At 37.0% G+C, this 18,060-nt stretch overlaps 2 long non-coding RNA genes across 6 annotated transcripts in view; one reads left to right on the top strand and one right to left on the bottom strand.

The window, feature by feature from the left end:
- LOC109452869 (uncharacterized) overlaps positions 1-18,060 on the bottom strand; it is a 114,262-nt gene that overhangs the window by 59,468 nt on the left and 36,734 nt on the right. For all 5 annotated transcript variants that reach the window (XR_012493904.1, XR_012493903.1, XR_012493902.1 and 2 more), the window contains exons 4-5: positions 5,497-5,570; positions 3,270-3,360 (exon numbers count right to left, since the gene is read on the bottom strand). This is a non-coding gene — a long non-coding RNA (uncharacterized LOC109452869). The remainder of the gene's footprint in view (positions 1-3,269; positions 3,361-5,496; positions 5,571-18,060) is intronic.
- LOC141568525 (uncharacterized) lies at positions 9,682-15,048 on the top strand. Its single transcript, XR_012491678.1, has 3 exons — positions 9,682-9,933; positions 12,949-13,183; positions 14,832-15,048. It is a non-coding gene; the product is annotated as an uncharacterized LOC141568525 (long non-coding RNA).

Below are 18,060 nucleotides of genomic sequence, written 5' to 3'. Positions count from 1 at the left end.
TGGAAAGAACATGGACATTAACTCCACTCATATTCATTCAACAAATATCTATTGATACACTAGGTCAGGCACTATGTCAAAATTAAACCAAATAGAATAAAAACAAAAACAGAAACAAAAAACAGCCCTTGCTAATCTTTCACTTTTGGGGGGTATTTCATTTAGCCCTTTGTTCAAATCTCATTTTTACTATCGCATGACTTTGTATAAATTATTTAAGGTCCAAAAGCCTCAATTTTTTCACCTGTAATAAATTAGGAATTTTTTTTTTTAACCAAGCTCTCAGTATGTTACTAGAAGGCTGAAATGTAGCAGTTCATACATAGTAACTAACCCACAGTAGACCCTAATATACCTTAGCTGCTCTCATCTGCTCCCTCTTCTCCAGCAAACAACCAGCCATCTTGAGAAAGGTCAAGATATTTACATATTCATGATATAATTTGTTCTTTTGAGATCCCTCTAAGTCAAGGAAGAAGTATCATAATCTACACTTTTTGGGTAGAGGAACTGAATTTATAGTACCAGATCTATTACCTGTGTGTTCAGATTTCTTCTGTTTTGTTTACTAAACTGCCTACAATGACTTCTTTACAACTAAGTGTCACCTTGGAAGTGAAATAAAAATGCCTACAGAATCCTCTGGATGTACAAGAAAAAAGAAAAAGAAGAAAGGCTGGAGAAAGAGAGACAAAAAAGCTGTAATATCACATACCAACCTTGTATTACTTATTTAACAGTATGAAAGAATTGAATTAATCTTAAAATCAGTGGAGTCAATATAAAAGTCAAGGTAATTGACCTGATTCAGTTGGTGCTACTTTCATTGTTTTTGTTATTTATTTAACACAAAAGTTAGTGAAAAGAAGTTCATCTGTGTAACTTGACATAATCAAAGAAAAAATGCAGAAATTTAGGAAATGATAAAGTGTACTGACAAGTGATACAATGAAAAACTGGGAAAAATATTTACCAAATGTAGAAAATATTAACATTCATAATACATGAGTACAAAGAGTGAAAAAAGTAAAACGGAAACAACCCAAAGGCAAACAAAAGAGACAAAAAACTCAAACAGGTAATTCTAAGCAGAACTATATATGGTCGAAAATATTAAATCTCACTAATAATTAATAATTTAAATAAGACAACTTTTATCCTGATCAGATGAATAATATCCATTTTCGCTAAGGGTGTTTAAAATGTAAATTCTCTTAGGGCATATTTAGGAATGTAAATTCACGTAAAATTTATGGAGTGCAAGTTGACAAAGCCTATAAATATTTAAAATGTATATACTCTTCGGCCAAGCAATTCCATTTCTGACAATTTATCCTATGGATATACATATGCAAATATATAGACTATAAATAACTTTCATTTAGCATTTTTTTATAATAGTGAAAAGTTGGAAACATTCTACATTTTCTTAGGTATGGAAAAAATTTTAAAATTGTGATTAATCTATAATATGAAATACAATATAATGTGAGAATTTTTAAAAATAATATGGATACATCTGGATGCCATGGAAACATGCCATAAAATATGAATAGAAAGTAAATTATAGAACAATGTACATTTTATTCCAATTTGTGTAAAAAAAGAATTATATATGTGTTTATAACTTTGCCATGTGTCTAGAAAGAAAGCTTGAAAGATATTAGCCAATCTATTAATAGTAATTTATTGTAAGGATCAATTATGAGCATTGGAGATTGGGAGATATATATATATATATATATATATATATATATATATATATATATGCCAGGGGTGCCAAAAAAATGTGTACAAGTGGACACTTTGGTTAATGTTGCTCAAGCAGTAGTTCACCATAACCAGAAGTGACTGGATGCTGTTGATGGTAACCACTTTGAGCATCTCTTGTAATTGCAGAAGTCAAACGTGACTTATATTCATCTTTTGTTGTCAGTATAGATTGAGTATTACAATTTTAATACAATTTTCCTTTCTTAAAATGTGTATATATTTTTTTGGCACCGTGTGTGTGTGTGTGTGTGTGTGTGTGTGTGTGTGTAGAGAGAGAGAGAGAGAGAGAGAGAGAGGAATGTGTGTGTATATATACATAGAGAGAGACAGACAGAGAAATTTTCTACTCTCTGTCACTTACATTTCCATTAAAAAAAAATCTACAACTTAGAAAGAAATTATTTGGATGGTGTAAAAATTAAACATTGTTTATTTTTCTCCTTTTTCAGTGATTGCTTTGGTCCTACGTGAACAGTGAATACAATCCATGCCCTTTTATCCTTTCTATGATGGCTAAATTTGCTGAAATGCAGGTTCAAGTTTCTCCCAGGGAAGATGTTAATTAATTTAAGTTGACATGATATGGGAGAAATTATCTTCAACAGTTTTCTCTATTGTTGCAAGAGAATCTGTCATTCCCTGCCACTGCACCTCAGGTGGACAAAACCATTTGATCAAATGTTTGTTTTAGCAAACCATTTTATGTTTGTATGTCCTGCCTTCCCATCTATATTTTTAGTCTGCCCAGAATCAGGTGTGGGGTCCTCTGCTCTATCGCAGTGCGTAGAATCAGGCAAAGGAATTAACCTGGTGAATCCTCAATCCATGGACATTGTGAACATCTAAATAATAGCGAGATGTATACCAGTATCCTCATGATCACTGTTCCAAAGAAATGAGAAAGAACTCACTAAGTTTTCTCAAAAATCTCAGACTTTGGTCCTGAAGAGCTTGGACTATTTCTATGAGACTCCTTGACCCAACTTCACAGCTTTAATTTAATTGAAAAATAATAAGACTCTAGATCTAGAATTTGATCCACATATCAAGAAAAAAAATCTTAAACATGAATAAACAGTTATTCACTGCTTAATAAATCCTCAGTGAACAAAGCATTCCCTAAGAGTAGCATGGATATGAAGTAAACTGATAATTCAGACTTCTCAATGCGAAGAGTAGCAATGGCATTTGAGAAAGTAATCATAGTGTTCCTTTCATTCATGTCATTGACAGATCAGCCTGAACTTGAATCTCACTGAGGAATGGGTCAACTCCCACAGCTACCATCACCACCACCCAACATACACATAAACAGAAATGCACACACAACCAAAAATTAGAAAATCGGAGCCTAGATCCCAGAAGCAGTCTGTTGTGTCAGTGGGTAGAGAATTATTCAGATGAAGACGGAAATGTGCATGCAAAGAGTCAGGAAGCCCCATACAGAGAAAGAGAAAAGAAAGGACATAGCCTAGTGCCTCCTACATTATTGTTACCTCTTGGTGATAAAATTGAATGCCACAAAGCAGGTCCTCGCAATGACATTTTTCATTAGCAAAAGTATTGCTTCACATTATTCTCAAATTCCTAAAGGGGACATGCAAGTACATTAAATCGAGGTAGACCAGATAGGTAACATTAATTAGGTAAGCCAGACACATTTCAATTAAATCAAACATTTAAGGATAGTCTTTATATCTATAAATAATTGCTCACTCCTCTTTTTCTTGAAACATACGCTTCTCAATCTATCTATCACTTACCTGTTTTTGAAAAAGATACAGGTTTTTAAAATATTGTTATTTTATCCTAACTTAACTATAAGAAAACCAACAGCCCAACCTTGATAATAAGTGGCAACTCATCCCCCAATGTCAAGGAGAAATTGCAGAGTGGTGAGAACTATGTCAAACACTGCAGTTCGTGGCCTTGGAAATTGTGTGGAAAGGTCAATACTCAGCTCCAGCCTCTCAGGCCCACAAGGATTACTGGTCCAGCAATACCAAATCTGTTCATTTTTTCAAGAAAAGCCAGAAATTTAGATTTATGCTTGAGTGCTAAAGATAAATTTTATTTATTTACTTTTGTTGTTGAAGATAAACTTAAAAACATTTAAAAAAAATAAAAAAATAAATAAATAAAAAAATAAAAAACATTTTAAACATTCTGCAGAGGCACAAAAAACATATCTGATGGTCAGACTTGGTCTGTCCATCAGACCAAGATATATATATATCTCCTACTGGTTCTGTTTCTCTGGAGGACCCTGACTAATGTAGGTCCTTTTCTGAACTAAAGTAAAACTGCTGCAGATCAGACTGACTCTGTTTTCCAACCCAGGGGCTTTGCTGATTTTCTGTCTCCCAGCTTGCCTTGCCTCATAGTCGCTATCAAAATCTCATCTTCATCAGTGTTTCACTCCCACCATTTTATTTTTTAAAATCCTTAATTAATTTCTGGTTTGAAAAGAGCATGTTTACAATTCTTCTTTATACAAATATATTTATGTGAAAATGTATTCTTTTCATAAGACAAGGAAACTTATCTTTTTCAAACTTCAATTGGTCCAATAGTTCCCTAAACTTGACTACTGAAAGAACAACTCTAGCAAGAATAGTCATTCACAATCACTAGCCCACTGCTTTTAAAAAATTCAAAATATCTCAAATCAATGAGCTGTAATAAGGCTTAATAACTAGGATTTCAAACAGCCTACAAAGAATAAAAAGGTTTCTTTCTTGATAATTACTCCATGTCTGCACAGTGGACAAATGGAAAAGGTTTCAATGTCTCAGTTTTGTAAAACACCAAAAGGGGGTGGAGGTGGGGGATGGGGGGAAGACAAGTGAGCAAAAGGAAACTAAGATCTGCAAACTTCCTTATTTCAAAGAAGCAGAAGCACTGAGGAAAGAGGGTTGAAGACCATACTATCCAGAGAAAGACTTCAACATTCTGATCTTCCAAGTCAGTGGTAGCTTTTTAATATTGATGAAATCATTTATTAATTTCCCATATAGCAAACTCTCAGTCATGAATTGGACAATTAAGTTCATGAACTTTCCACCATGCACTTACAGGGTGGAAAATTCACAAACTTAATTGTCCAACTTTATACACACTGAAATGGAAAGATCGAGTTGACATGGTGACATAGATAAATCAAATGGGAAAGAATCAGAATATTTTTTAAACTACAGGTCTGAGTTTGGCATGAACTTCATGCTTTCATATAGCAGCATTATATTTCCTTTCCTAATCAAGTTTGGATTAAAATCAAAATTAATTTCTGGTTCCTGAGCCACTGAAAGCAGGGTTGGGACGGGGAGGGGGAGTGGGGGCTCGATGGCTTAGAACATTCTTCTGGTTAAAGTGACTGCAGCTTAACCCAGGGCAAACCACAAAGCAAAACCCCACACTCAGATGATCTGGATTTCAATTTAACACACATTCTGCAAAGAAGAAATCCACCATGCGTGACTAAGAGAACCCAACTTAAAAGCAATAGCATCACCTTCCTTCACTCCCACCAAGTGAAAATAAACTGGAGAATGGCTAAGCTCCAAAACAGTGAGTTGCTAATCACCACCATGGTTTTCATGCCTCTTGCAGAGGAAATGAGATGTCATCCAACGCCCGCATATGCCTTTTCAGGAAATCGCTCATCTATCTGATGAAGCTCTTCTCTCCTCACAGGTTTGTGGATACATTCAGCTTTGTACTTACATACATTGGCTTCTGGAAAATCTTCTTGCCCCTTTTCTGTTGATCATTGGAAATTTCTGATGGGATGGAATCTCCTTAAAACAGAGATTTGGGGAAATTAAAAATTTTCATTTTAAGGAGATTCTATCACCTTGCATTAATCAGTGGCTAAACTTCATTGACACTTTATTAAAGAGTGTCATTTCCTATGGGGAAGCACTTTTGAAAGAACATAAATTAAAAGGCCTAAGAGACTATACACGTGGCTTCATACCTGGGCACTGCTCACGGACTCCATGTTTACATGTGCTCAGGCAAGCATGTTCCAGCTTGTTTATTTGTTTTTCCAATGGAATAGTCATTGTACTTTGGCCTCTGCCCCTTTCATAATACACCACAGAGAACCTGCCCTCTGTCCTACTTTCCACTGATTAACCTTGCTTTATTTCCTGTCCTTGCAAAGTTAGTACAACCCACTTAACTTCCACCCTAATAAGTTATCATTTCCTTCTTTCTAAGCTAGACTCTTCATTTCTACTTCAATTAAAGAACAATATAGCACACATGTATGAAGTTCTATGTCAGATCATGGGGACATGAAACAAAATAAGACAAAGGGTTATTTTTTCCCTCAAGGAGTATGCAATCCACCAGGAAGAAAAAATACAGAATTAACCAAAACCCCCACATCCAAAAACAACAGGAGCAGAAAAAGAAGAAGAAGAAATGTCATATAAAATGCATGTTAAAGAGGCAAAAAGGAAAAAGCAAACCATCGTTCTCTCTACCTATGAAAAAAAATTATTACTTCGAAATGCTTTTATACTTTTCAGGTAATTCTATTCAAATGTGTGGTCCTACAGATGTAGTTAGAAGAGGGTGGTTAGCAAACAAGTTCATCCTCTCCTACTGACCTATTATATCTAAATTACTTAAAGGAATGAAAACTGATACTTACTAAGTTATATACACACAGGAGAATATAATGATAAATAAGGTTAAAAGAAACAATGTTATAGCATTGAACTCTATTGATGCTAATGACCCTCCCCCACCCCCACTCCCCCTAAGCATAACATAGCAGTAACAGAACAGGCCTGGAACCTAAGTCTTATTCAGTTTTACCAACCCCTTAGCCCACCTTGAATCAAAACTATACAACTTCTTCGATCTGTTGAAAGGCATCACTACAGAGGTAATTATGGGCCTTTAAGCAGATCTCTGGATTTGAGATTTAACATTCCACTAGCTCTGGAATGCTTTCAGCTCTATTCATGCACATCAAAATGGTTGGAAGACAATTTTAGTTCATCTATGGGCAACCCAAGCCTGTAGGCTCCTAACATCTGCTACATTTATCATTGAGAGCAGATCCAGGCAAGGTCAGTTCCATTCCATTCAACAATTACTTGAGCCCAGGGATTCCTTATTATTTGAACATGCATTATGCCCCATCTCACAATTACATGGTTGCTTAGGGAAGCGAAAAGTCACCATACCACAAAAATAGTCACAAAGGAGCTGGTTGATCTCTTGTAATACTCTTCACCACTTATCCCACTCCACTTAAACACTAGCTTGTATCTCCTCCACCCATCACATCAATACCAGCTCTGACTTGCGGTGCAGATGTTATAGACATTTAATCAAATAATGTAGATGCAATGCAATAGATTGCCAAGCAAAAAGGCAAACATTGCAAAAGTTGTAGGATTTCATAAGACTGATAAAAGTCATGTCAGAAAACTTTCTGGATTCCCCCCTGCCAAAAGAATGAACTGGCAGAGACGGGCCTATTAAAAATTAATGAATAGGAAATCAACAAGGATACTGATGTGATAGGCATGGCAAAAAACAAAACAAAAAAACTATCTGAATAAAAAGGATTAAAGAGTGAGTCCGTTAGGAAAATTGACAAAACCCTCACTTAAGGCAAAAATAACTTTCATCATGATAACATTATAAAAGTTATATATATATATATATATATATATATATATATATATATATATATATATAACTTTTATATATATATATATATAAAAAGGGATGAAAGGGATGATCAGTATTTGTTTCCTTTTTGTTTTCTTAAAGTGCTAACTATAATTTAACTTAAATGTATTTAAATGTAAGAATATGCAACTTATTGTCAAGAGATATTGTTTCACTTTGGAGCTACAGACCCAACCATGGTTCTTTCAATTATTTTTTAAAAATTTTAAATGGATTCATTTTAAGGAGCTTTTAAATCTATATGTACTTGTGAATTTTCCTCGGATGAGGACCCATTCATTGTTCCAGCCATGGTCCTTGCCTCAAAGAATCCTCACAAATCCTGCCAGACTGCGCCACCCATCAAGTCACAGGTGAGCATTATGACATCAACCAATGCAGAGGGATTCATCTAAATACTGCACACACATACCCATCCTCGATTAACTTAGTGCTGATGGAAGGACTTAGTGCTCCTTATTTTAACCCAGGGCACTTACTTTGATTAAAAGGAAGGACCTAGCGCACTAGATTCATTTTCCCAGGACTAATGAAAGAACATCCATAAAAACAAAACAAAACAAAAAAAAAACCATGAGTGCTGAATTCTAGATTAAGAACCTCAGGTGGCTAAAAGTGCTTAGTTGGAAACATCAGGTACAATGCTACATGGCACGTGTAGTGATGAAAGGATGCTGTCCAAATCATAAAGCATAGCTTTCTCCACCCCAAATGCCCTGGCCCTCGGACCATGGCACATTTGCTGGGGCTCTACTGGAAAAGTCGTTCTGTCTCTACCATACCTCTAAAGCCCTCCGTGGGAAACAATTTTATACCATCCTTTTCTTGTGGGGAGGTAACCTGGTACAATAAGGAGCCCAGATAGTTTGGAGTCAGACAGGCTGACCTCCAAGTCCCACTTTTCTATTTATAAGCAGTGTGATTTGAACAACTTTCCTATCCTCTCAAAGCCTCCGTTTCAACCTCTGTGATACAGAAATAATAAAATCTACCTCATGGAGTTATCAAGAGACTGCAAATGAAAAAAATGACTCTGAAAGCCCAATGATGTATAAGCTTCATAGCATTCACATTTTCTTTTTTAATGTTAGTTCCCAGCACTTCCCCCAAGACAAGAAGGATTATGGGGAAGCATCACCCCTCTGGCACCTGTGGGAAAGGAGGAACTGAAAGACGATAAAGGGAGTATAAGAGGAAATGGAGAGGGTGACACAGACTAACTTCCCCAGCATCACCCCACTCCCCCATTTCACCCAGGGCTGGCCTTAATCTCACTTGAAAATGGACGATAAGATATTTGTGTTTCAGGCAGAAAGTACGAATTCAATGCATCTGACTCAGAAACTGGGCAAAGCTGCCCAGAGGAGATAATAAACCTAATCACTCTGATCTAATTCAGAGGCCTCAGGGTTCACTCACTCTCAGCTGAGAGCTTCTATCATTGGAAGGAAATCCATGCTGGCCTACATGTGACAGTTGCTAATAGTTTTCTAACCTTAGTGTCAAACATAATGTTTTCATGAATGAGGTTTGGTTTTTTGTTTTGTTTTGTTTCAAGATGATACATGAAGGGAGGTCTCTTCCAGCACTTGGAAAAACAAATACTAAAAAAAAAAAAAAAAAAAAAAACACACACACAGAAAAAAACTGGTCAGTGTTCATGTTAGTCTTCATCTTCAAGGTCTAAGTGCCTTCATCGACAATCAGACCACAAATATTTATTAAGCCCTGAAAATATTTGCTGTGTCAGGCACTGTGAGTAACAGGGAAGGGGTGAAGGGTGTGGATTTCACCCCCAAAGAACTTGCAACCAGCTAAGGCACACAAGATCTCCCCCTCTATGAAATGACTGGCCAAAGGGACAAACAAAAGCATCTATACACAAGGGATAGTGTGAATGAACGTCTCCTGGCTCAGAATGTTGTCATGAAGCTCAAATACAATGATGCACAGAAAGCTCCTAGCAGGAACATACATGTTTAACAAATTAGTTTTCCCCTTTCCCTAGGAGAAAAGCTAGGGAAGAGTAATGCCAGAGCCCAGGCAGCAGCAGGGAGTCACAAGGTTATCAATAGCAAATGCTGCTGAGAGATTTTGACACAAAGGAAGTCACAACTGACCTTTCAGAGAACTATTTCTGGAGTGTAATGAAGATCAAAGTCAGTTAATTATAAAGAGTTGGGAAAGGAAAGCATAGTATCCAGGAAGTGTAGCCTACTGGTATAAACTACACCTTTTGAGCGGTTCAGGGGGGGACAAGAAGAGAAAAAAAAAAATCATAGGATCTAGTGATAGTAGCTCTGTTTCTTTGTTACAACATGGAGTTCTGTTTAAAAGCTTTCTCTACAAAGCTGGAAAGAATTAATATGTTCTAGAACCTTCTACAGCTCTATTCTGAAGCCAATAAGAGAACCAAATGGCCGTGTGCCTCCAAGGAACTCAAAGGTAGGTGGACTCAATTTCTTTAATCAAAAAATTCTAAAATAAAAATAAAATAGCTTCCCTGGGATTTTTCAAAAAAAAAAATTAATAGCCTTATTTATTTAATCGTAATTCTACATAACAAGGCAAAACGAGATAGAGGTTAATTAATTTTATCTGCAAGAAAACTAAGTGACTTTTGCCTAGGATACTGTTAATCTCTGTTAAAATGATAAAGAGTTAGTTTATACTTTGCCTATAAACATTGACTTATTATAATGGCTTTTTATATCCCTTATATCACTGAATCAATGTGTTAGGAAACATAAGCATGTTCATGACAAACCCCTTGCCTCCAGAGACTTCAACTGAATAGAGACAATAGAAAAATGCATAAATAACTTGTGTATAAGGACACTGTGACCAATTTAATAAAGGGCTAAAGATATTAAGAGGAGAGAAGAGAAAGAGGTTAATTCTGGACTGGGAGAGCTGTTTCTTGGAGGAAAAATGGATTTAAGTTGGGCTTTGAAGAAAGTATAACGGTTTCCAAGGCAGATAAGATACCACAGGACCAAAGAGGTGGTGGTGAGAGATGAGTTCCATTGGAATCCAGGAAGGAAGAATGAATGAACAAAACCAAGGGCAATGGGGACAGTCATACACAAGAGACCATACCACACACGCAACCTAAAAAGACAGTTCAAATATCCACTGTACCAAAAGGGACCCTCTAGATGGAAGACCCATACCTCTAGGCCTTTCGGTCAAGTTCATTATTGTGTTATTACTCATGCAACTGTTTCCTAACTTCAATATTTCAGCTCTTAGGGTCTATTTTTTTCCCATTGTACTCATATTGCAGAAAGAGGAAATAACTCATCCAGCAGTGGGGATTTCTTAGTAGGGTTTTGAAGAGAGATGGTGGGGGTGGCTGACTCTGCCAGAATGTTTCCTTTTTCTCTTGCTGTTTGTCACATATTGCTGTTGAGCAACCCTGGTGAGTGTCATCAACATGCAATCTCATCTGATTTATCTTCCTTTACTCACTCAAACTCAGCCCTTTGCCTCTTTTTTTTTTTTTTTTTTTTTTTTTCATGGCTCATTTAGAGTTTCACAACCTCTTACCTTTAATTGCTGAGTAAGTGCAAAACATTGTGTAGCATGATCTCCAAGGAAAAAGGACTCACAGTCAAAGAGATCAGCTGTGGACCTGTACTCCTTAATTTTTGTTTTGTCATCATTTCATTTTAACATTGCAATTTTTACTTTTCTCACAGATTCGGATTCCAAACAATAAATGTTTGTGGCTGTCAGTTCCTCCAAGCTCCTCCCTTTTGAAATATGGATGACTGAAATCAACATCCCACAGAGTTCTTAGTGTCGGTCTCTCCATAGAACCATAAAAATATTCCACACCAATAAACCATTCACGCCAGTCCAGGCATTGGACTACGTGGGCCCAATGGGATCCTAAAATTGACTTTCAATCACAGATAGAGGAAATTAACTTCATTTATAGGTCAAAAACTTTTACAGTGACCTAGAGGCAGGGCCACCATGGTCACTTCCTGCACCCAGCTAGCACAGAGTGGGGCCTTTACAATTTACCTCCAAATCAACTTGACTTCCTTTGGATCAGCCAAGAAAACTTTCTTTTCTCCCCCACTCTCTCCTCTCTGCATCAATCTCATAGGAATAAAAATGGTTTGAGTTTTGGTAGCGGTTTCTAGAGCACAATTCCAGATCTGATTGTTGAAAAAAAAAAAAGAATATACATATATATACGGGCTGCCAAAAAAATGTACACACATGACTTGTATTCATCTTGTGTTATCAGTATATATTAAGTATTACAATTAATACAGTTTTTTTCTTTCTTAAAATGTGCCCAAAAAAAGTATACACATTTTAAGAAAGGAAAAAACTGTATTAATTGCAATACTCAATATATATATATACATATATATGTATGTATGTATAGTTTGGGCCTACTGGAGGAAATGACTGTTAAAAATGGCTAAATAATGTAGGTTTAAAAAAAAAAAAGTCAGTGTGTTGATACTTTCAACAATCTGTAGTTTTCATTGACCCTGCCATTCATGCCTGTGCTGGACTCACAAACTTTAGGGCAACACGCATTTTTAAAGCTTTCAGTTAAACTAGGAAGGGCTATAAATTCATTAAAAAGTTTCTGGGACCTACCTCTACATCCCTGGATACAAGCTCCATTCTACCTATTATCTTTTGATATAAATATCTTCTTCCCACAAATCCTGCAAAGGTCAAATCCTGGGAAGTCACTTGTTGTCTTTGTCAGCACACAAAGGAAGCACCTGCTGTAAGATGCTTCCTGCCTGAGGCCATCTTTTCTTCCAAGTTTGCTGTTATAGCCACAATGCTATCAATAGCACCTGAAGCTTAGTAGGAGTTCAGTAAATATTTGTTAAATATTGAATGAATTAACAAATCAAGAGGTCTCATTGTTGCTGAAGTGTACTCTCAACTGCCTACCTTGCCACAAATCAACCTTACTTTAACCATCAATTTCTATTCTCTCTGAATTCTTGCCATGTGCTTCTTTTTAGGCTCCCAAGTATTTCCAACCTTTTGAGTCTAGCTGGGATTCGCCCACAAGCAGCAGCCAGGCTAGCAACTTTTATGGCTATCTCAAAATTAAACTACCTGGCTCATCTCGATTCTCACAGTCCTAAATCCCACTGCTATATTGGTAGAAATCTATCATGACACAATAAAGCAAAAGAGTGAAAATGTGGGGGGAGGGAGTTACTAAATGTGATAGCCAGCCTCCAAGATGTCTCCCAATAACCCCTGCGTCCCAGTATCCACGCTGTCATACGATCGCCTTGAAGGTAGGTTGGACTTAGTGCTCACTTCCGCAAATTGAATACTGTGCATCCAAGGTTTGGTTACAAAAGACTGCTGATTTCATCTTTTAATTCTCTCTCTCTCTCTCTCTCTCTCTCTCTCTCTCTCTCTCTCTCTCTCTCTCTCTCCACCTGTTCTGGGGGAAGCCAGCAGTCATGTGGAACAGCCCCATGAAGCAGCCCATGTGGCAAAGAACTGCCTCCAAGCCAACAGTCAGGGAGGAACTGAGGTCTGCCAACAACCACCTGTGAAAGCTTGGAGTGGATTCTCCAGCCCCGGTCAACATGACTGCAGTTCTGACCAACAGCTTGGCTGCGACCTCATGAGAGACCCTGAGCCAGAATCACTCAGCTAAGGCAGCCCAGATCTCCGACCCACAGAAACTGTGAGATAATAAACACTTGTTGTTTTAAGCTACCAGATTTTAGGGCTGTTACATAGCAATAAATGACTAATACATTAAACCAGGGGCCAGCAAACTTTCTTAAAGGGCCAGATATTAAGTATTTGGGGATTTGCAAGCCATACAGTGTCTATTGCACTCCTCAGTTCTCCCTTTGTAGCCCAAAAGCAATCAGAGACAACCTGTAAATGAATGCACATGGCTGTATTCCTAGAAAACTTACTGTACAAAAACACTCAGCCAGCTTGTGGACTCTAAGGTGCCACCCCCTGCACTAAACCAATGTATTTTCAGTCTATCATTTCTAATGTCTCATTGTCCTGCAGCTACCCTATCAAGAGATAAACATGGCCAATTCAGATCATAGAGTTCGTTCTATAGTGTGAAGGGGATACCCTTCCTCATTATTACTTTCTAATTATTATTAAAAAGTGAGGTTGGTGCTCTGGGGAAAGGAAAGTAGGATGTAGGGAAAGTCGCTTCCAGAGTTGGAGAAGAAATAAAAATGTAGATCTTTTTTATCCTTGGTAGAGCTTGGAAGGAGAATAATGAGAGGCAATATGAGGATATCAGACATCCAACTTCTACAAATCGTAGCCAAACACTGTGCACAGAGATGGGAGGAAATGCTTTAGATACTTCTAGATAGACACAAGAATCCTAAGAACTTCAGAACTGGCCACCCAATTTCCTGAGTAGAGTGGAAGGCTCAGAGCCTGTAGGAGAAACCCTGAGCCATTTAGACTAAAATGGCACAAGACAGCTAGCACGACATTGGTTAAAGAAGCCTGAAATAAGGTTTATAGCCTCCCATGGCTTAGGCACAGTATACAATACAGTAGATACAGAAATTCTCACATGGCCTCCCAGAAGTTACAGAGGTACTAAGAAGACCACTTGGTCGGAAGAGTCCAGAGCTTGTTAAGGATGGGACCTCAATGACCAGAGACAATGGCAGGGTCGAAGGTAGGCGGCAAGGGAAAAGGCTAGATTTTTACTTCTTTTTCCTCTCTGGATGGATACTCTCTTCATCTTATTTTTCTTTTCCCCAAAGCACCATTCTCACAGGGCATGCCCAGAGGTTGGGAGGACCAGCTTCAACACCAGGACATTTAGGAAAGGCCAACAACCACAGATTAATGGAAACAGATCCATAACCAGGCTTCTCATAGATTAGCAATCCCCCTCATTCCTGAGAATATAAATGAGGACTCCTCCACCCCGTTGGCCTGTGAGCCACTTTGGGAAGAATAGAAAAGGGGAGAAGAAATATGGGGGGAGCAAACATTTACCCAAAGGGACTGAGTGACCTCAACACACAACTATTTAAAATCAGAAGGGGCTGAAATACTTCTACTTGATATGATAAGTTTACATTATTTTCCCTGCTAGACAGAGGATGGGAGCTCATGAGAAAGTATAGCTCAGCTATTGTATTTGTTTTCTATTGCTGCTATAACATATTACCACAAACATTGTGGCTTAAAACAGTACAACTTTTTTATCTTAAAGTTCTGTGGGTGAGAAATCCAACATGGGTCTCATTGAGCTAAAATCAAGGTGTTAAAGGCTATTTCCTTTCTGGAGGGTCTAAAGGAGAATCCCTTTCCTTTTATTTTCCAACCTCTAGAAATGGCTTGCATCCTTTAGCTCCTGGCTCCCTTCTTCTGTATTCAAAGCCAGCAATATAGCATCTCTCTGACCATATATCCATCATCACATCTCTTTCTCTCACCGAGCCTGGAAAAGTTCTCCACTTTCAAGGATTCATGTGATTAAATTGGACCCATCTACCATGTAAGGTAACATATGCATAGGTTACCTTTGGGGCAAGGGTGCAGTATTGTATCTACCACAGCTATGGAAAATAAAGGAGCTACATTCCATTTCAATTTGTGCTATCAATAAATTTGGGGCCCTGATAATAATAATACCCAATATTAAGTATAATTTCTATTCTGCACATATTATAACTTATAAACCTTCCAAATGCAACACATTCTATGTGAGTCGCTAATTCCCTAAATTTCTCAAACTTGAATTAAAATTTCAAAAAATTTGCATAAACTATGTCTATTGAAGGTAGCAAACCTCACTGAAAAAAAAAGTAAAAGTCAAGGGCTCTTGCAAACATTCACCTAACCAAAAGCACTTTTACATGTAGAATTCCAAACAGAAAGGTATAAACCCTGTGTAACCAGTAAGCAACAGACAAGACTCGTCAGTGAAAGAGTTTTAAAAACTCCCTGAAATCCTTGTTTGATTCAATTAAAACCTAACAAAGCAGTATAATCTATCATTACATTAGGCAGGCTAATTAATTACTGAATGGCACCAACCATATAAATCATGCAGGAGACTCCCACCAGAATAATACTTATTGTTAAGAATAACACTTGCTATAAATTGTGTGCAGTCTAAATGAACTAACAATATCACTATTATAAACATTAATGGGTACATATCACTTGGGAGTTTCATGTTAGTTTTGTTTTGTTAGAAAGCTTGTTTTTGTTTTGGGGGCTTTTTTTTTCAGTTTTCAGATGAAGATCGTTTTAATTAAAGCTATAGTTGAGAACTATTCTTGTTATTCTTTCCAGCCATCTCTTTTTACTAGAATTTTTTGGAAAAATTTTTAATAATCAATTCTTGATTCAAAGAAAAATACATCTAGGCTGTATATGACTGCCTTATCTCATGTTTTTAAATATAAGGTTTACCATACATTAGACCACTTCCACAAAATAATGTCCCAGATATAGAGAAGGAAACAACATATCCGGTAATGAATATATCTAGAAATTCCTTTGGAGAAAAATGTTTGGGGTTTACAATGGTTTTGGTCATCATTGATGTCATAGATCATATACATGGATAAAGTTGCACTTTCCTGAGGTTTTACAGCCACTGAAAATAAGCTCCATTTTTTTTATTTTTCATTGAGTAACAGTGTGTTTTTTCCAGGACCCATCAGCTTCAAGTCAACTCGTTGTCCTTCAATCTAGTTGTGGAGGGCGCAGCTCAGCTCCAAGTCAAGTCGCCAGTTTTCAATCTAGTTATGGGGGGCACAGCAAACCAACCCATGTGGGAATTGAACCAGCAACCTTGTTGTTGAGAGCTCATGTTCTAACCAACTGAGCCATCCAGCCACCCCACTCCTTTTTAAATTATAAAATATTCAGCTTAATGCAGTTTCATGGAGACCTAGGTTTCATGTTTTTTTGAGCACTGAGAAGAATTTTCTTCAGACTTTTCCCAATGCTTTCTTCTAGGCAAGCTTTTATCCATTCATTCTACAGAAACTACTCATTTTACAGAAACATCCCTCAGAAGGAGCAGAAGGACCAAAACATTATACTTTTTCATTATTACCTGTATTTCTGAAACTTTGCATCTTCTCTTTTGTTTAGTCACTTGAAGACACACAGAGAACAACACAATCAGGCCATTTGACAAAAACTAGCTACCCACCATGAATGAGGCAACACTATGTGGCCATTTACTGTATATAAGACACCTTCTAGAAGCTAAACCAAACATGGACAAAATAAAAGAGGAAGGTTATATGGGCACATAAGAAATGTAAGATAAAATGTTGTGGAAATGTCAAGGAAGGAAAGATGGTTCAACTGGGTAGACAAGGGAAAGTTCAATGTAAAAATTTGGTACTTGAACTGAGCCATGAATGGTCTGGTGGCTGTAATGATTGAGGGGAAGGGTTTACCAGTCATCAGTAACATCAATGTGAATTCTTAATTTTGCAGTAAATCAGAAACAACACACATGTCCTGATCCTTAGCAAAATGTGGCAGATACAGACCTTAATGACCACACAGAATAATGGAAAGAACACAAAGTGTGGATGTGAGAAGACCTGAGGACTGAGGAGTGATGTCCAGTCACCATGTAGTCACTTACAATTTTATTACCTTACAGAAATGACTTAACCTTTCTGAGCCTCAACTCAACATTCTGTAAACATCTATAAAGAAGTATAAACATCTAAAAAGAAGTTGGCGACATTGTATTTGTAAGCAAGCAGCATAGAACCCAGTATAACATGTTATGTTTGAGAAGACATGTTTATTATCATAAAGTTTTCCATAGCAAAGACAACAAAGACCTAAGTATTTCCTTATATGTAGATAAATTTCCTCTTTTAAGAATACTCTGCATCTAACTTCTAAATTCTCTTTCTAAAATTAACTCTGGGATCTGGAGACTAGAATAATAGAAACCTCATATGACATTTTTCCAGGAGCAAGCTACTGAAAATGTGCTAAATATAGATTATGCAAAAAGGAGGAATATGGAAAATTATGGACATATAGGAAAACTGTGGCCATAAAATTTCAGTCACATTGCAAAATGCCAAATACTGGAATTTTCTATAAAGCTTTATTATATTTATTTCCAGAAGAAATATTTTGGAAAGCTGGGTTTGAGAAGTTTCTCACATTTTGGCCTCCTACTTCCAATTATGCTGGAACTTCATTATCAGTCCCAACAGTAGAGATGTACCATTATCTAAACAATCATTTCCATTTCACAGAAATCCCAGGACTGTTTTTCTAACAATTGAGCCATAACAGTGCTGTTCCCATGGTTACCAAGTGTTCTAATTTCAGTTCCTTAATACGCATTTTTATCCTGTAAGATTGCACATTGCTTCAGAACAGGCCACTCTTACTTCCACGTGCTCTTTCTATTATTTTTCTCCAAGTTTCTCACACCCATTCCCTATTTGAGCTTCCTGTTTTGCTCAATTTTTGACCAGATTATGCTTCTATACCCAATCTATATAGTGATCGTGTTTCTAGACAATAAATTTCAAGGCAAAAGAGCAAAGTTAAGGGACA

Source organism: Rhinolophus sinicus, linkage group LG02, assembly GCF_036562045.2.
Source record: "Rhinolophus sinicus isolate RSC01 linkage group LG02, ASM3656204v1, whole genome shotgun sequence".
In the NCBI taxonomy this organism is placed as follows: Eukaryota; Metazoa; Chordata; class Mammalia; order Chiroptera; family Rhinolophidae; genus Rhinolophus; species Rhinolophus sinicus.
The sequence above is the reverse complement of the archived record's forward strand: the minus strand, read 5'-3'. Positions and strand labels throughout refer to the sequence as shown.